Below are 20,294 nucleotides of genomic sequence, written 5' to 3'. Positions count from 1 at the left end.
CTAACACACCATTGTAAAGCAATTATACTCCAATAAAGATGTTAAAGAAAATAACATATGTAATATATATAATATATATAAATATATAAAATTCTGATTTCACTGAGTTGGGATTAAATCAGTGCATTCCTCCCACTGCATAATTAGGACTGCTTTAAAACTATGTAATTACAAACCTCAACTGCCGATGGTGCATTGCACTCATATATATATTATATATAAACTATATATATAATATATTTTTTTATATATATAATATATACATTATATATATAATTATTAGATATTTTATATATATATATATATATATATATATATATAATGTGGATAATGACAGGCAAGAACTTGATTGGAGCTCCTGAATTTGTTATATATAGTTTTTGGTTTCTCTTAAATTAGTAATTTATAACAAAGCATGTTGATTGTCCAAAGAGATATAAGAAAGAAACTTGATGAAAATGGCTAAAATGGATTTAAATTAGTGAATCAAGCTTGGATACCAGCTAAATCATAGAGTTTACCATTTGATACGTGCGCTTCCACATACTAAAGGCTTACTCCAAAGGAAACTGTTTACATGGGGATTATGAACACCTTAGTTTCTTAAAAGAGAGTTTGTGAGGGTTTTTGTGGTTTTTTTTTTTTTAATCATGGAAAGTTTTTTTTGTTTTGTATTCAGAATTAGGAAATACGTGACTGAAGTCTTATCAGGGTGAGCTTTCTGGATGAGGAAGACTTCACATCAATTTTAAGTGGGTCTACCTACCGTCTCTAGACTCTGATGAAGAAGAGGGAGTCAGGATCTTGGACTCAGAGAAGAGGTTCGTGCTAAGGGAGGGGATTGTGGGCCAGTAGTGGGAGTGAATAGAGCAGACGCTGTCAAATCAGGCTTTGGAACACCTTCACAGTATTTCAATTTCTGTAGAAGGTAATCAAAATTAGAGTGGATAACTACCCAAAATACTTCTTCCCTCCCAGGAAGACCGACAGATTAGATCTGTACCCATTTATAAAAGTAAGTCAGCCACTGCATACTTTTAAAATCTTATACTAACTCTTTCATCCAGTTTTATTGTTTTAAAGAACTTTTTTTTTCTTAAAAATTCCTTTAGATTCACAAAACATTGGCATTTTCCTGGGTTCTGTGTCTAGTTTTGGATCCCATCCAAGTCTATAATTGCTGCAGATAATCAATAGCAGACATATAGCAGTGGAACTTATTAACACGACATCTTTCCCCACTGTTCTGAAAGCATTTAAAACCATGCTAATGGCAGTTATGACAATGAATGCAATGCACCATTGGCAGTTGAGGTTTGTAATTACATAGTTTTAAAGCAGCCCTGATTATGCAGTGGGAGGAATGCACTGACTTAATCCCAACTCAGTGAAATCAGAAACCAAGAAAAATTGGTGGGATAAAAGGATCAAGAGTAAGATGAGATAATGTGACAAAGTGTCTTGCTGGGATTTATGTGCTCTGCAGATGATTAATTACATTCCCATAACATATATACAGATTTTGAAAGTGTTTAAACCTCAAGATATTTTATAGTAAATAAAAGGAAAATGTTGAATTAAATTTGGAGTTAATTAGGTTGGAGACTTTTGTTTTCTTAAAATCCCTTACAAATGAAATTTCACTCACAAATTTGGAAACGATTAAAGAAATTCTTATGCCATGCTTCCAAATTATGTGAAAAAGGGACAAAAATCTAGCAGCATGTTTCCTCAATATTTTCATAACCATGATAATCATACGCACAGGGTGGTTTTTACCTCAGTGACTGTCCTTGCAGTCGGTGGCTGAGCAGTAACTCATATTACAGGTCACCTGAACGTCCCTTTGTGTTCGTGCTTCTGTTGTTCATCCCATTCTGATTTGCATTTCAAGAGCAGAGACTCTAGTTTGTATACAGTTAGGACCTTCTGCTTCATATAACACTGGGAAATATTTTTTTCTGCTTTGAAATGTAATGCAAACTCAGAATGCTGATCTTGCCGAGTCCGTTAGAAGGGAACTATAAACCTAGTGAACAGTAGCATGGGCTGAAGCTTTGTCAGAGATAGTTCTTCTCATGGGATACACAGAAGAAAATTTGGGTGGCTTGAAATAAATAAATAGTAAAAGTGGGCAGAAAGTGTGCACCTTTCAAATAAAAGGTGAACTGGAAAGGAATAAGGGGGAAAATAGGGCACTAATATCCAGTGATCACAAGGCACCTTTTATGAGAAAAAGAGATAGAGAATATTATTTTTCCTTAGTTGAGAAGTATCAGCCAGACTAGAAACAAACACTAAAAAAAGCTAGCGTGATAGAGATGTAGGGGTAACTGATCTTTAAAAACTCTTATTTTATTTGCAGAGCATCTTATGATAATTACCCAGAAATGTAAGAGATTCTTTCTTGGGATAAGTATGAGTTTATCTCCACGGCAAGTAGAGGGTGGGACCAGAGATATTTTATATCCTTGGGTGTCAACATAACCAGTACCTTAGGCTAGAAACAAGTGTGCAGCCCAGGGTACACTGTCACTGACAAGCTGGCTGTCCCATCACAGCTTTGTTCTTCTCACCTGTTTCCTGTACCCGCTGCCCCATTCTCACCTCGCCTCTGAGCGATTGCACGTGCGTCCCCATCAGGCTCAGAGACGTGGAAGAGGGGCCGCCTGGAGGGAGGCACAGGGCCCTTCCCCAGCCTCCTGCAGGCACAGTGTATTAACAATCACTTTGTCAAAAGATGGCCCCGTATATCTGGAATATGGGATGAATAGCATTCGTGGCAAGAGAAGATTATCATTAAGGAGGTAAATTGTAAGGAAACCGCACAGGTCTTGCCCTGGCAGAGGACAGTTGACCACTGTATAGAAGTGGTAGTAGCTAAAGATCATGATAAATAAGACTGACAGAGGATATCAGCGATCCTTCCAGTTATTCAAAACAAGGAATTCAGCCCTTCTTCCAAACCAAATTGTGCTGCGGATGACAAAGTGATGGATGCGTAACTATCATGTCAGAGTTGTTGACATAACCTTGTGCAATAAAAAGATGGAGTAGCTTTATCTCTGACATGTATAACAAGACTGTTTACCCACGAGACAAAAACTTCCGGCCCTTAAACTCGAAAGGTTCATGTTGAAGAAGATGAAGGTTCCTACCCCTGAAAGGAGCTGCTGACTCACCTGCCGTTAAGTGGGGAATACGGGACCCACCTGGGACCTCCCTGTGCTTTTTCTGAAGGGATATGCCTTGCGTTACAAGTACCCTGGATTATTAATCTTTTTCTCGTGCAAGTCAACAAGCATATTCTACAAAGATGGCAGCAAAGAGCTCCTGCAAAGTTTTCCAAGACACCCGGTCATAATTCTCTCTCTCTCCCTTGCTCTTAGATGAGTCTTAGATGATCTGGGTGTTGGTTTGCTCTTCTGTAAAATGATGGGATGGAGTCTTTATTCCCACTTTAAAACTCTCTCTTAGGAATTTGCTATTTTGAACAACGGGCTGTAAAAGCTAATTCATAGAGTGCTCATTATTTACTATAAAATACAAAGGCACCAACTGTCCAGTACTGATGGTCAGGTGGGAAGTTGGGAGGGAGGTAGAGAAGCATAAATTGCAATAAAGCTACCACATTATCATACGGTGCTGTCACCACACTGTTATCTGGCCCAATAATCAGGGTAATTCTGCTGTATAGGAGCATGGAGCCTCATTATTCAGGCTTAGAATCAAATTGCAGCAAGGCTATATAATTATATACATATTATTCAAAAAGTGTGTTTTCACAACTATAATCTCAGCTCCTCATAACTAGCCCTCAAGGGCCCCAAATCCTGCCAATCTGCCTGATTCTGTACTCTTGTTTAAACTCATCATTTTCCATTCTCATTGGTGTTGTCCTTGGTCAAAAATTCATCCCCTTCTAGGCCAGGGGCCTGGAAACAGTCATTTTTTAACTCTTCTCTACACTGTCTTTAAAACTGTGAAGGAGGGGCTTCCCTGGTGGCGCAGTGGTTGGGAGTCCGCCTGCCGATGCAGGGGAACCGGGTTCGCGCCCCGGTCTGGGAGGATCCCACATGCCGCGGAGCGGCAAGGGCTGCCACCCCTATCCAGCCATTCCATATTACTGACAATTCCCGAGAGTACCTTACAATACCTGCAGGCTTCTGTCTGTCCTGTTGCCTCTGCTTGGAATATTCTTTCTCCACTACCTGCTTGGCAAAGCTTCAATCAACCGTTAAGATTCAAGAGTCTCTTCCCACGCGACTGTCATGGTCTTCCTTCACTCTGTTGGGAAACGCCTATGAATAGTACATTCAAGTGCGTGTTACCACTCCCGCCGACCATATTATATGCATGTGATCACATGTTTCACTGCCCTTTTAGTCGAGGAGCTCAGGGAAGTTCCAAGGGCAATGTTCATTCTTCAGGCCCCTTCATGAACTCCTGGCTAATCGACAAGGGCATGGGCCCTCCATGCTGTACTTGCATGTAGTTCTTGGTAGGGCCATAATCTTTTCTCCTCTAGGAAAGCAGGCTGTGTCTGGCTGACAGAAAAATTTAAGAGGGTTGTGAATCAGTCAGAGCCTGATCAGGAGAGAGAAACCACACAGTAATTTGAACAGGGAGCATTTACTATACAGAACTATTACCCGTGATACGGATTGCAGTGAGAAGGGTGCCTGGTAAGAAGTAACAGGAACCCAAAAGAACACAGGAATAATATAAGGGGCAACTACGACCCCGGAGCTGCGATTAAGCACTCAAAGGAGACCCCCTCTTCGCTCCAAACCCCTGCACCTTGTTGGAAAGGGCATGGCTAAGACACACTTGTAGGCAGGGAAATCACACCAGTGAAACTTGTTTGGAAATCCACCTACCAGAACTGGTTTTTGTGTGCCAATGGGCACTAAAGCACTAATCACTAAATTATTTGAACAGCATGGGTAAAAATACAGGAAATATCGCTGTGTTAATATAGTATGGCAGGAAACTGGTGTTTCTGTAGGTTGGGCTACATTCATTTCAAGAGGGCAATTGCTTGCCTATAAAGTGCCTGTGAGAGTGAGAAAAGGGGGCTACTTCCTCTGGGTGGGCTTCAGCACCCCCCCACACACTCCCGTAGCAGGCACCCTTGTCCAGTAAACAACCTACACAGCCTTATACAGCAGCTGTGAGTCCATGAATAGATGGAACTATGCCTTGAAGGTGATGGGCTTTGGTAAAGGACAGACTGGCCTGCCTGAAAGGAAGCCCAGGTTCTAGACCCATTTTTCTAACTGGTAGTTGTGTGGTCTCAGGCAAATCACTTAACTGCTCTGGGCTTTCATTTTCTCACCTGTAAAACAAGAAGTTCAGACACTGCAAGTTCAAAAATTCTGTTACTATAGTATCTATTAAGAGAAGCAGTGTCTACCTTTATATTCAAAACAGACCAGATCTCCAATTACATGCAATAAATTTTACAGTAGGATTGTGGTCAACATCATGTCCCTCACCATTGACATGATATTTTTCCGGGCTGGGATCAGATCTACCAATACCAGCTCTTCCAGCTAACTTGAAATTTCCTCCTTTGCATATATATTATTTTTATATATTATAAATATATATATTATAAATAGCCATACAACGCCTACTCTTCCACTAAGTTTTAACTGTGACATTGGTTGCTTCGCTAAGCGCCTCCAAGATAGAGTTAGATGCCCTCGTCTGTGTCCCTGCAGTGGACACACAGACTCCTGCCGCAGCCCATCCCACGGACAGTATTGTTACTGTCTCTACCAGCAGATGGTAAACTCTTAAAGGGGAGGGACTCTAATTTATGCTGGCTCTGCTGTGGCCAGCGCAGCGCCTAGCACGTAGTACTCATTAAATATTTGTTGAGCGAATGAGGACTTAAATTTCTTTCAGGAGAAGTGAAGTCATATAGTAGTTAAGACAGAGGGTTCTAAAGTCAGATGAGTTAGATTTAAATCCTGGCTTTTCCATTTACTGTCTGTGAACCTATTTGAGTTATACAACCTGCCATGCTTTAATTTTTGTTGTTGTTATTTGTTAGTTTTGTTTTGTTTGTGTTTGTGTTGTTTTTTTTGGTCCCGATATTGATATATAATTGACATACAACATTGTATTAGTTTAAGGTGGACAACATAATGGTTGGATAGATTTATATATTGTGAAATGGTTACCACAGTAACTTTAGTTAACATCCACCATGGCACATAGTTACAATTTTTTTTCCTGTGATGAGAACTTGTAAGATCTACTCTCTTAGCAACTTCCAAATATACAATGTGATATTGTTAACTGCAGTCACCATGCTGTACATTACATCCCCAGAACGTACTCATCTTACAACTGGAAGTTTGTACCTTTCCACCACCTTCACCCATTTCCCCCACCCCCTCTGGCAACCACCAGTCTGTTCTCTGTTTCTATTCAGTTTGTTTTAGATTCCACATATAAGTGAGATCATACAGTATTTGTCTTTGTCTGATTTATTTTACTTTAATTTCTTTTTTTTTTTTTTTTTTTTTTTCGGTATGCGGGCCTCTCACTGCTATGGCCTCTCCGGCTGAGGAGCGCAGGCTCCGGACGCGCAGGCTCAGCAGCCATGGCTCACGGGCCCAGCCGCTCCGCGGCACGTGGGATCCTCCCGGACCGGGTCACGAACCCGCGTCCCCTGCATCGGCAGGCGGACTCCCAACCACTGCGCCACCAGGGAAGCCCTAATTTCTTTATCTTCAAGAATAATTCACTCATTTGTTATGAAGGCTGCATGGGATGTATACAGAACTGACCTCCTTAGTAAACTCTTAATAAACATTAGCCTTATTATTATCACCAATATTCAATTCTACTCATGTAACATTTATGGAAGGAAGTGAGAAGGTAAAGTGTGTCTTGCCCCAGGCTCTATATAACTTTAAAGAAGACCCTGGAGTAGTTTAGAAATTCAGAGCCTTTCCTCTAATTTTATAAATCCAAGACAGCTCAGACCAACTCACTCTGACAGCTGATCATAATCTGAAATAGTGGTCATCTTTAGAATTGTTTACATATTTGAAGGAGAAGAGTCACAGATGTAAGGTCCCTTTCTTGTCTGGAAAGAGCACTTGTTCTCACTATTCACCTACAGTCTTATTGTTACCATCTTCAAAGTTAGGATTTTCTTTTTGCTGATTTTTTTTTCCTTTTCCTATTACTAATGCAAATTCATCACGAATCCTTTAGAAAATACCTAATAAAATTTTATCATAAGCCCATTACCCAGAGTAAGCACTTCTGAGTGTATTTTCTTCCAGTAATTTTTTTAATGGATGTCATAGGTGTGAGTTTATGTGTGTGTTTAAAAACCCTGAGACAAAGCTTGATTTTTAATTTTTCCCCATTTGCACCCACTTACTATCATTGACCCATATTCTTAAGTCAGAATAGTTCAGCCAGGTGCAGGATGGTAGGGAACAAGGGGTTATACCACTGACCTAGAATGATTGCGCCATGATGGTTACTATGTCCCTTTTGAGACCAGCCCTAAGAAGCCTCTCTGCAGTCCTTAACCCTGTTGACCAGACTCCTACTTGCAACGTTCCTATTAACATCTATGACTCAACCTGCTCCTGAGTTTCCTCCCCCTCTCTTGCTGTTCTTCCTTCAGTGCTCTTAATTTCTCAAACCAGAAAACTAGAAGTCATTCTTGGTTCCTCATTCTTCCTAACTCACTGGCTCTCTTCATTGAATTGATCAGTCTGTTCTGTCTTTTGAATAAATTCTTTCAAATCTGTCCACCTCTCTCCATTGCCCCTGCCACAAAGAAAATATAAGGCACCAGTTTCTCTCCCCTGGCCCAGCGCAGCAGCCTGCTCTCTGGTCCTCTCTTTCTATCCACTCCTGCTCCTACTATAATCAGTTCCCCAAACCACCACTGAACTGAACTTTGTAAAAAGTTAGATTTCAAAACATTTTAACATAGAAAGCTAATCCAGTATCTCCTCCCCCTGGTTAACACTCTCTGATGTGTGATGAGACAGTATCCTCCAGATAAAATCCTAAACCAATAAACGTGCTTTAAGCACCCTGCTGGGTCCAGCCTCTGCCCACTCCTCCATGTCTGTCTCCCTGCCATCCCTTCAAACACCCTCTATTCCAGCCAAAGCAGGCTCCAGGTCTTGCAATATGTTCTCCCCTCTGCCTTGGAGATCAGGTTTTCCAGGGTCCCAAGAGCTTGATGAACCTCTTTAGACAGACCCTTTCTTTGCAGACTTTCAGTGCTTTTGAGGACATTTCTGCTGCTTGAGCAGCCACATGGAATGGAACTGGAGTGGAGTCATCTACCTTCTCCAGCTCAGGTTTCCTTGTGAATAAATGCAAATACCACTTCATGGTGTTTTGCTTGAACTAAGCACACATAAAAGCATATCTCTTAGAGATAAACTGCATAGCCCAGAGGAAGCCCTCAGTAATATCAGCTGTTTTTATTCTTGTTCCTGAGTGATGGGTTGAGATTGGCCTGAAGGAATTATTTCAGCAGTTTCCTTTAAACCCTGTCTGGAATGTAAAGGCTCCATTCCTTGGGGAATGCCAAGAGGCATTTTGGAAAACTGTGGTCATGTTCTTGTTTCAAAAACTCAAGGGCAGTTGGACATCGAGGAGATGGAGAAAAAGAAAGAACCTCAGGTCCAAGATGACAAAAAAAAAAGAGAATCGGATTCCGTGCTGTCATCTATATGTTTAAGAACATACCCTGAATCTGGGATTATTTGATGAATGCATTTTAAGGTGTTGCCAGATCCCCCAAAAAGGGAAATAAAATTGGGAAGAAGATGCAATTAGCTTAGTAGGGAAATGCAATGGTAAGTTTCAGGAATGCCTGGGGGATGGCCTAGGGATGTGGAGACACCACATTGTCAACAATAAAATCTCTAAAGCCCTGGGAGTGACCATCCTCCCTGCATTTCTGATCCTAGAGACTGTGAAGGACAAGGAAGCAGCTTCATCCCCATGATCCACATGCTTTCCTCTAGCTGTCCACTGCTGTATTACTGCAGGTGGGGACTTTACATGGGACAACTTTTGCAGATAGTGGAAATCCAAGGCAGCCTTAGGTAGCTCACTGTCAGTTCTGTGGAATATGTCAACACCTACGAGCCTTGACAGACCACTCTTTGCAAGAAATCTCTCTCAGTCTGAGTTTGCAGAAGGGTATGTTTTGATTGAAGGCAGCCGCTCACATCTTCACCCTTGGACATATTCTAAGTTTCTTTTACACTGAAGCCAATCCTCAGGAATTAGATGGAGAGATTGATGCAGAGGGAGCACAGGGAGAGCAGGAGATGTAGCCTAGTGAGGGTCCCAACAGGCATGAGTTTTGAAAGAAAGTTCCCTGTCAGCCCCCCGCTGATTGTAATGAGAACGAGGGGGCTATAGATGCCCCTGACCCTGGTATAGCCAAGGCTATAGGCACTAGGAATTTTTTGGAGGGAAGAAGGTAGTTCTTTCCAGTCTACAGGGGCACAGAGCTATGGCTCTTCAGGAATGAAGGGTAGAATTTTGCCCATTGCACCTTTTAATTGTTGGGACACTTAGCTGTCTTATTTTTGTAATGTAATATTTAATTTGGGGGCTAGGTAACTTCAGTGCAAATCAACAAGTATGAGTACATAGTACAAGGGCCTTGGGACAAAAAATAAAGTAGATACCAATATTTTTAGTCCTTCATATACTTTATAAATTTAAACCCTGCCTGTGTCCTTCATTTATTTTGTATTGATTTCTCGATTTATTGAAAAAATATTTACTGAGTTCATTCATTCTTGTATTTATTCAGTGAGCCTATTAGGTACCAGGCAGTGAACTAAACTGCAGATGCAGAAGAAAGTAAGATCTTAATCTATACCTACTTATAATCTTACTGCAATACAGTGTAATACAAGCAATAATAGTTTGGAGACAGGCGTTGGATCATTCAGGAACCATTCAAGATGGGTTTTTTTGTTTTGTTTTGTTTTGTTTTTTGCGGTACGCGGGCCTTTCACTGTTGTGGCCTCTCCGGTTGCGGAGCACACGCTCCGGACGCGTAGCCTCAGCGGCCATGGCTCACGGGCCCAGCCGCTCCGCGGCACGTGGATCTTCCCGGACCGGGGCACGAACCCGTGTCCCCTGCATCGGCAGGCGGACTCTCAACCACTGCGCCACCAGGGAAGCCCCAAGATGTTTCGATGAGTTAATTACATCTCAGGTATTGTGAGTGACATGAAGGTGTTAAACATGCTCCCAACCCCGGGGGCAAATCACCCCCCTTGCTTCTGGACCAACATACATTCCTATTTAAACCAATACATAGGAGAGACTGCCAGCAGAGTGTGATGTTCTGCCTCTTAACTCCTCAAGTTTGCAGATTCCCAGAGGCTGAAGCTGCCTTTGCTGGGAGGGGGGGATCTCCCTGGAGGTCCTAGAGTCATGCCAAAACTGGGGTTTTTCTCTTCAGCAAGACCTCTTCCTTTATCCTCTCAACCCTTTTGACTTCTCAAGGTACACAGATCCACTTCCCAGGAACCACTATGTCTCCATTGCAGTCAGAGCGCCATGTCTATCCTCACCGATGAAAGAATGATGAAGTATGCTCTGCTGTATAACTTAACCTGTTCGCAGTTGGAGCAGGGGCACCAGCTTGCCAGACTATCCATTCTGACAGAATAACCTCTCTTTATCACAACTGTCAGCAGGATTTCTGCTTGTAGCTCTGCGCAAGGACAGGAGATGATCAGGCAGATGATCAGGGCAAAGGCTTGTGAACCTGGACACAGTCTTTAGGACTCATGGGCAGGTCTTTCGATGAGAATGCTGTAGCAATGCTGTAGCCACAGATATTCCTTCCTGGTGGGCTGCCCGTTTGACTCAGCAGCCTCGTTTTCCCCTTGGTCTCTCAGGGAGGTGGTGAGCATGGATGACTAAATTCACTAAATCCGACCTGATTTGCATCCTTCTTTTCTACTATTCATCCAGCCATCAAACTTCCTGTTCCTGAACTCACTGAGTGGGATACTCATTCAAATACTTATTTTCAGGCTTTTCTAGCTATGAAAATGCAGTCTTGCTTTCCTAAACCATGCTACTTCTCTGGTTAATTATAAAAATTATAGGACTTCAAAAAGGACAAAAATAAATAAATACACAAAAAGTTTTATAAAAGAATTATAGGACTTCATTCACTAGGCAGCGACTTTTACTAACTCCCTGGGAACAGTGTACTACCCAGACACATCTATACAACCACATCACCTGGTAGTTAAGAAATGGTCACAACTGCTACAAAGCGAGACAGGCTGCATGCCATAGTTAACATTGCTATAGGGCTTTATGATTAAGGAAGTGCCTTCATATCCGTAATTTCATGTGATCCATACCAAAACTATGTGTGGCAGATGCTTTAGATTATTATTGCTATATCCATGCCCCTTTGATAGGGGACTTCGCGGCTCCTCCCATCAAGATGTGGAGTCTATTTCCTAACGCTTTGTCTTTGGGCTCATTTCTAGTGTCTTGTTTTGGCCAATGGAATGTGGTAGAAGTGATATTTTGCCAACTCCAATTGTATTAGTCAGCTCAGGCTGTTATAACACCACAGACCGGGGGGCTTAACCAACAGAAATTTATTTGCTCACAGTTCTGGAGGCTAGAAGTTCAAGATCAAGGTACCATCAGGGTTGGTGTCCGGTGAGACCTCTCATCCTGGCTTACAGAGCTTCTCACCTTAACCCCACATGGGCTTTCCTCTGTGCTTGTGCAAAGAGAGAGAGATCTCTGGTGTCTCTTCCTCTCCTTATAAGGACACGTCCCGTTAGATTAAGACCCCACCTTTATGACTTCATTTAACCTTTATTACTTCCTTATAGGTCTTGTCCCCAGATGCAGTCACACTGGGGATTGGGGCTTCAACATATGAATTTGGGGGGGAGGGGACACAATTTGGTCCATAGCACCAAATCTAGGCCCCAAGGGGCCTTCTGAGCTTTGACTCTATCTCAGAAGCTGTCTCCAACTTAAGACAGGTCCAGGCTAGTCAACTGGAGAAGAGACCTCAAGGAGCAGAGATAAGCTGTCTTCCTGAGGCTACCTGAGACCAGCTGGCTTGGCTGCTCACTGCAGAAGCAGGAGAGAGCCTAGATGAAACCAGAACCACCCAGTTAAGCCAGGTCAAATGGTGACCTGCAGAATTGTGCATGAAATTAATTGTTTTAAGCCACTACGTTTTGGGTGGTTTGTTAGGCATCAAAAGCTAATTAATGTTGCAGATATTACTTTGACCCCCATTTTGTTGATGAGAAATGGAATCTCAAAGAAATTAAGTGATTGTTCAAGGTTCTATGGTTAGTGAGTCCTAAAGAGCTGCATCTTCTGAATTCAAATATTTGCTTTTTCCATTGTCCTCTGATTCTACGCCAGGAAAGATGGACTCAGAGTCTGGAAACATAAACATATTGATGTGGGGCAATTTATGATCCTTTTCCCGGCAAATTAATTCCTAACGCGCTGGACTTTAGATTGGGCGAGTGTGTATGCGCATGTGTGTGCTTGTGTGTGTGTACGTGTACATGTACCTGTATTTCCTCTGAAGGGTACAGACCCAGGGTTTATCAGACTATTTTATTCCAAATGAATAGTTTTATTGGCTGTGATAGATCCAGGCCCTGCATGTTTATGTCAGCGTGACTGGACCAGCCTCCGGGTAAAAGTGGGCATGGGCTTCAATATGCCCCTTAGGTGTGGACCTCAATGAGAATGCTTCCCAAAACTTTTCATGAAATGCTGAACACGGTTGTAAAAACTAGGTCAGGAAGAAAGCAAGGCTGCAGAGAAACCCTTACTGGAATGGAAGATGACTGCTACTTGAGAAGAATGATAGACAAGGGCCAAGAAGGGAGGCTTGAGTCATGGGACCCCCCCGCCGCATAATGACTTCCCTGGTACTGAGCCTCTACCTTCTTTAACAGTCATATGCCTCAGCCTCCTACTGCAAAATCTCTGGCTCATTTCCAATATTTTGCTCTTTAAGACAGTGCTATATAGAATAATTTGAAAATTTTTTTGTAAAGTAACATCCTAGAAGCAGGCATGCTGATCAAAGAATATATACTTCACAACATTTTCATAGATAAATTTTAGAGATATCATCAAATTGCCACTGTCAGGGTTGTACCAATTTACACTTCACCAGCAATGTATGAAAGAGACTCTTTCCATAGCCTCACCAGGAGAGTATGACCAAACTTTTGGATTTTAGCTACATAATAGGTAAGAAATAGTATATATCCAAGGTAGTTTTAGTTTGCATTTCTTTTCTTATGAGTAAGCTTGAGCATCTTTTGGAGCATTTAATTTCTATGTCTTTTATATGAACTCTCTGTTCACATCCTTTGTCCATTTTTCTATCACATTATTAGTTTAATTGCTCTTTAATCATGAGACATATGCTAGTCTTGTTTCTCTAACTAGATTACTCTTAATTATATTTTACATGACATTATTGAACTATTGTTTTCTTTAACTTTCTTGTGTTATGTTTTATATGTGGGGGGTTGGGGGGAGGATTTATTGTGAATTTCCAACCACACTGTTGATTCTCTAAGTACAGGACCCATGAATTGCATTTACTTTTTACTTGCTCTAGTCTAGTGTGAGGCTAAGTAATAATTCATAATTCATCATCAGAACTATATGGCTTACTGAATGAGTGAGAACAGAAGAATCAAATGTTGTCTGGAGGTTGTAATCTCATTTGTCATGGGTTAAATGGTGCCCCTCCCCACCAAAAAAGATATGTCCTAACCCTCAGAATCTATGAATATGATCTTATCTGGAAAAAGGGTCTTTGCAGATTCATAAATTAAGGACCTTAAAAACTGAGAAGAGGACATGTGAAGAGGGGGGCAGAGATGGAGTCAGGCAGCCACAACCCAAGGAATGTCTGGAGAGGAAAGGAAGCATCCTCTCCTACAGCCTTCAGAGGGACTGCAGCCCTGCCAACACCTTGATTTCAAACTTTTGGCCTCCGGAATAAATTTGTGTTATTTTAAGCCACCAAGTTTATTGTAGTTTGTTATGGCAGCCACCAGAAGCTAATGGTCCTTCATGCCTTTGATCTTGTCTCTGCCGTGTTTGCTGAATACATGTTATTCAGTTGACTGTGACAAGAGAGAGGGATGAAGGAGATACAAAAGCACAGGAGAGGAGGGAAAATACAGCGTTGGGGGTGGAGGGGTGGAGAATGAGAAGAGAAGAGAGAGGAGAAGAAGGAAGAGAGAAAGAAAAAAATGAAAGAAAAAAAGAAAAATGAGGTGAGGATGGTTGGCATCTGCTCAGACATTTGGCCTTTTTCTTGGTCCTCATCTTTCTCCACGTGGCATCTCTTCTACTCTCCCTCAGCCTCTCCGGGCCCCTCAGGCATTCGGCCACACTAAGCAAGTTTATTTTTATGCTCTTTACATTTTTTGTCCCATCCCACGTTTCTGGTTTCCAATCTGCAGGCACCAGTGGGCTGGTTAGAAGCCTAAGCAGAGACACACGCTCACCCAGAAAGCTCGCCTCCACTGTTCCATCAGTCACCCTTAGCAGAGGGCTGGGATCTCGGCCATTCTAGTATTCGGGGCCTCCCCGGCCCAGGCAGGGCATTCCAAATCTATAAGCACCCACTTGGAATGCTTCTGCGGTCACATTAGCCCACCATCTGCCGTCCACAATACAAGTGAGGGAACAAAGGAAGTAACCCAGAATTGCCAAGTGTGCCCTCTGAAAAATTCCAAAGGCGGGAAGAAGGTTTTGATTAATTTGCCATTTATCTTCTGGGTTTGACTAAAGTGCTTTAGACATCTCTGTACTGCCTCTAGTGGTCACCAGCTGTTGTGTTCTCCTAAAGGACCTCATGGTTTGTAAATTCCTCACCCACTTTTTGAAATTTTCTCTGTGTTTTAGTTAGGAATTTTATTTAGAATTATTTTTACATAGAGAAGATATCTAAGTATTTCTAGAATCAATTCCATTTTTTTCTTTTGTGATCTCTATTATTTTAAAAAATTATTTTAAAATATTCATTCTGTGAGTTGTGATAAATTATAGCATGGTATAACAACCATCACAGTCAGGATACAGACAGTTCCTTCACTCCAAAAATTCCCCCGTGTTGCAACTTTATAGTCAAACCCACTCCCCGCCACACACACACCCTTAAATCATAGTAAACAACTTTTGACCTTATTTCTATTCTTACAGTGTTGTTTTTTCCAGATTTTCATATAAATGGAATCATGCAATATGTAACTTTTTGAGCCTTGCTTCTTTCATTTAGCATAATATAGTTGATAAACATAATGCATCAATGTTGTTGAGAATATCAATAATTCATTCCTTTTAATTCCTGAGTAGTATTTCATTTAATGGATGTACCTCTTTATCCATTTGCCCAGCTAAGGATATTTAGGTTGTTGCAGGTTTTTGTAGTTATGAATAATGCTGCTACGATTATTTGAATACAGGTTTTTGTGTGAACCTAAGTTTTCATTTCTCCAAGGTAAATACATAGAGGTAAGAGTGCTACATTTATATGGCAAGTGCAAGTTTAACTTGACAAGAAACTGACAAACTGTTTTCCAGGGTAGCTGTACCATTTTCATTCCCATCAGTAGTGTATGAGAGTTCCAGATACTCCATATGCTTGTATTGTATTGGACTTGGTATTGTCAGATTTTGTTTTTGTATTAAACATTTAAAAAGATGTGTAAAGGTATCGTATTGTGGTTTTAATTTGCATTTCCCTAATGACTAATAACGTTGAGCGTCATATCTTGTGTTTATTTACTATCTATGTATCTTCTTTGGTGAAGTGTCTGTTCAAATCTTTGCCCATGTTTTTAGGGGTTGTTTTTGTTGTTGAGTTATGAAACTTTTTATATATTATGGACATAATTCCTTTGTCAGAAATATGATTTGCAGATATTTTCTCCCAGTCTGTATCTTGTCTATCACCCTCTTAACAGTGTCTTTCACAGAGCAAAAGTTTCTAATTTTGTGAATTCCAAGTTAGCAAATTTTTCTTTTATGTCTTGGACCTTTAATGTCATATCTAAGAACATTTTGCCAAACCCAAGGACATAGAGATTTTCTTTAAAGTTTTCTTCCAAAGTTTTATAATTTTATATTTCATGACATTTATTTTTTGCATATGTATATTCAATTGTTCTAGTACCATTTGTTGAAAAAACTATGGTTTCTCCAGTGAGTTATCTTGGCACTCTTGTCAAAAAAATATATTGGGCATATTTGTATGGATCAGTTTATTGACTCTATATTCTGTTCATTCATCTTTGTGTCTATCCTTTTGCAAATACTTCACTGTCTTGATTGCTGTGACTTCATAGTAACTCTTAAGATCAAGCAACATGAATCTTCCAACATGGTTTTTCTTTTTCAAAATCATTTGGTCTATTCTAATTATTTTGGCTTTCCATATAAAGTTTAGAATGATATTGTCAATTGCTATTGATAAAAAGAATCCTGCTGGGATTTTTATTGGGATTGTAATAAATCTATATATCAATTTGAGGAGAATTATCATCTTAATATTATCTTTCAGTATACAAACACAATAAATTTAGTTCTTTGATTTCTTTCATCTGTGTTTTATAGTCTTTATCATGCAAATTCTGCAAATATTTTGTTGTTTACACCTAAATATTTCATTTTGGGGGCCATCGTAAATGATACTTCAGTATCTTTTACTTTTCCTTGCCTTATTGCACTGAGTAGTATGCTGCTAAATAGGAGTGGTGAGCATCTTGTTTCAGTCTTGAATCTTATTCCCATATCAAGGCAAAAGTATTTATTCTTCACCATTATGTATAATTTACTACATATAATTTATAATGTCTAATTATGTATAATTTAGCTTTAAGTTTTAGTAGATGCTTGTTATCATATTGAGAAAAATTGCTGCTATTCCTAGTTTACTGAGAGTTTCTATCATAAATATATTTTTTATTTGTCAAATGATTTTTCTATATATATTGATATAATTATGTAGTTTCTCCTTTTCAGTCTTCTTTAGTCAATGTAATCCACATTAATATTGGAATGTTGAACTAGCCTTGCTTCTTGGTGTTCACCCCATTTTCTCATGATGTTATCTTTTGCATATGTTGCTGGATTTAACTTGCTAAAATCTTTTTTAGAATTTTTGAATCTATGTTCATGAGAATTATTGGTCTATAGTTTTCTTGTGTCTTGTCTGGTTTTTGGTATCAGGGTAATATGGGCCTTATGAAATGAGTAGAGAGGTACTCTCTCGTTTTCAATTTTCCTAGAAGAGCATTTGTAGAATTGGTATTATTTCTTCCTTAAATTTTTGGTAGAATTCACCAGAAAAGCCATATGAGTCTTGAGTTGTCTTTGTTGGAAGGTTTTTAACTACAAATTCAATTTCTTTAATAGATATATGACTAGTCAGATTACCTATTTTTGTGTATGTGAGCTTTGATAGTTTGTGTCTCTCAAGGAATTGGTCCTTTTCATTTAAGTTGTTGAATTTATGAGCATAACGTTGCTATAGTATTTCCTAATTATGCATTTAATGTTCACCCCTTCTTTGTCCAGCTTTTGCTTCTGGTATATTAATTTGTGTCTTCTATCTGTTTTTCTTGGCCATTCTTGCTAGAGCTTTATCAATTATATTGTTCTTTTTAAAGAACCAGTTTTTGGTTATGCTGACTTCCTCTATTGTTTTTTGTTTTCAGTTTCATTGACTTTCTATTCTTATCTTTTCTTTCTTTGCTTTGGGCTTAGTTTGCTCTGTTTTTTCTTATTACTTAAGTGGAAGATTAGGTTACTGATTTGAGACCTTTTTTCCCCCCTAATATAAGCATTTATTGCTATAAATTTCTCTCTAAAAACTGTTTTAGCTGCATTGTACAAATTTGATGTGCTACATGTTTCTTGTCATTCAGTTCAAAATATTTTCTAATTTCCACTGAGACATTTTTTTTGTCCCATGTGATATTTAGAAGTCTGTTGTTTAATTTCTAAATATGTGGGGATTTTCTAGATAAGTTTGCTATTAATTTTTGGTTTAATTTTATCATAGTCCTGATTTCAATTCATTTCAAAGTGTGTTAAGGTTTGCTTTATGGCCCAGAGTATTGTCTTTCTTGGTGAATGTCCTGTGTACACTTGAAAAGAATGTGTGTTCTGCTGTTGTTAGGTAGAGAAGTAGAGTCTGAAAATGAAAATATTTCAGTTCAATCAAGTTGCTTGATAGTGTTTAGGACTTCTGTAGCTTTGGTGATTTTCTGTATACAGTTACCCTTGAACAACATGCGGGTTAGAGGCACTGACACCCCGCTGAGTCGAAAATATGAGTACTGCTATCTCTGCCACAAAAACAAAGGAATTGATAAATGACTCACCCAAGGGCAGGAAGCTGGAACAGTGGATAGAATCAGGACTCAAACCCTAGTTCTTTTGATTCCACGTATTGTGATCCTGTTGAACACAAACATTTCCCCACGTTAGTTAATTTAAGATCTGTAAAATGAAAATACAGGTACTATATTTATTTTCTTAAATCTGCGTATAAATGGACCTACACAGTTCAGCCTGTGCTGTTCAAAGTTCATTATCTGTCCCTCCCTACCAGAATGCGAACGTCTGAAGTACAGGACTTTGTCTTATTCACTGCTGTATCCCGAGTGTCTACATGCCTGATCTGACCCATAGTAAGTACGCAGTAAATATATGGTGAATGAAAGAAGACCTAGTGAGAAAACAAGCAAAAACACTAGTCTCTTGTATATTTTACAGTAGTTGATTTGCAATGACAGAATTTTGAAATATCTAAGAGCACATGAAAGACTTTGAGATCATCTTATCTGGAGTTTATCAATCTTTATTTCTCTGAGCATATCTGAAGGATACAGCACAAACCAAAGCCATAGATCTCAACTGAAAGGGATGCCCTTGCTGGGGGGAAAATCAGAATAGGAGGGAGGAGAAGGACCCTAGGTAGAGTTTATGGTTTGAGGAACCTTTCCAGGTGATAGGCTTTTCTCGGGAGACATGTTTGTTCATGCTCTTCTTTTCTAAGCTCCTTCCACTCCTACTTCCAAAGCCCCTTTGAAAAATACCAGTCTGGTCCAACTCCTTCCTTAAAGACAGTGATTCTGAAAGGTTAATGATTTGCCCAGAGTCAAGAAGTTAGTGGAACAGCTGAATTAGAAACCAGTATCCTGACACTGTTCTATAGGATCAAATAAGGAGCACTGAGAGTCCAGATTGTCAAAATCCATATCTCTAGGGAAGAGTTTCGCACAAAGATTTGAGGAGAATAGTATAGTGCTTAACGGAATTTGGAGCCAGACCGTCATGGCTCCAAATGAAGTTATTAACTTCATTCAGTTTCATTTCCTCATATGTAAATTCTGGATTTACTTGAATATTCAATAGCCACCTAAAACTCAGCACATCAAAAGTAAGTGCTCTCTTTTTCCTCACTCCAAAACCTTCTCCTACTCCTCTGTTCGGAATTTCATTAAATGCCAACTGCCTCTCCACAAAATCCCTTTCTCTTTCAACTTCCCTCACTCCCACCTTTGAGACCTACCAAATCTACATCCTAAACGCCTCTCAAATCAAATCACATTTTATCCATTCACATTGTCACTCCCCTGGTGTCAGACAATCATTTTTTGTTTTGTTTTTGCCAAATGACTGCAACCTTTCTAACTCATTTTGTTGCTAACAGTCTTGCCTCGGTCCCCATCATTCAGCCACGTGGTAGCTGTGTAATTTTTCTAACGTACATGTCTGATCATGACACTGTCCGCTCTGATCCCAAATTTCATTTCCTCAATGTGGCTTTCATGGCAGCTCAAACTTACCCCCCAAGCTTATGTCTTATTTTGTCCATGTTGGTCCTCTCTGCTCCCACCATATTGAAAAATTTTTCAGTCCTTTTGAAAGTGTCATGCATATTCCACCCTCTGGATAGTTCTTCATGCTCATTTTTATTCTGGGATTTTTTTTTTTTTGGTGGCCAATTCATCTTTTTTTTTTTTTTTTTTTTTTTTTTTGCGGTACGCGGACCTCTCACTGTTGCGGCCTCTCACGTTGCGGAGCACAGGCTCCGGACGCGCAGGCTCAGCGGCCACGGCTCACGGGCCCAGCCGCTCCCTGGCATGTGGGATCTTCCCGGACCGCGGCACGAACCCGTATCCCCTGCATCGGCAGGCGGACTCCCAACCACTGCG

The 20,294-nt window shown here is 40.2% G+C and overlaps 1 protein-coding gene across 19 annotated transcripts in view; it reads right to left on the bottom strand.

Annotated features, from left to right (window-relative positions):
* Positions 1–20,294, bottom strand: part of LOC114486304 (uncharacterized) — a 277,756-nt gene that overhangs the window by 150,847 nt on the left and 106,615 nt on the right. For 16 of the 19 annotated variants that reach the window (XR_008617385.1, XR_008617379.1, XR_008617377.1 and 13 more), the window contains 2 exons: positions 18,456–18,531; positions 4,157–4,287 (listed from right to left, as the gene is read on the bottom strand). The gene's annotated coding sequence lies outside the window, so the exon portion shown is untranslated. Of the gene's footprint in view, positions 1–4,146; positions 4,302–18,455; positions 18,532–20,294 lie in introns of all 19 variants that reach the window. The other 3 variants (XR_008617390.1, XR_008617375.1, XR_008617391.1) reach the window with 3 other exon arrangements.

The sequence above is a fragment of the Physeter macrocephalus genome, chromosome 5 (genome assembly GCF_002837175.3).
Source record: "Physeter macrocephalus isolate SW-GA chromosome 5, ASM283717v5, whole genome shotgun sequence".
NCBI classification, from domain to species: Eukaryota; Metazoa; Chordata; class Mammalia; order Artiodactyla; family Physeteridae; genus Physeter; species Physeter macrocephalus.
Note: the sequence above shows the minus strand (reverse complement) of the source record. Positions and strands in the feature narration are given on the sequence as shown.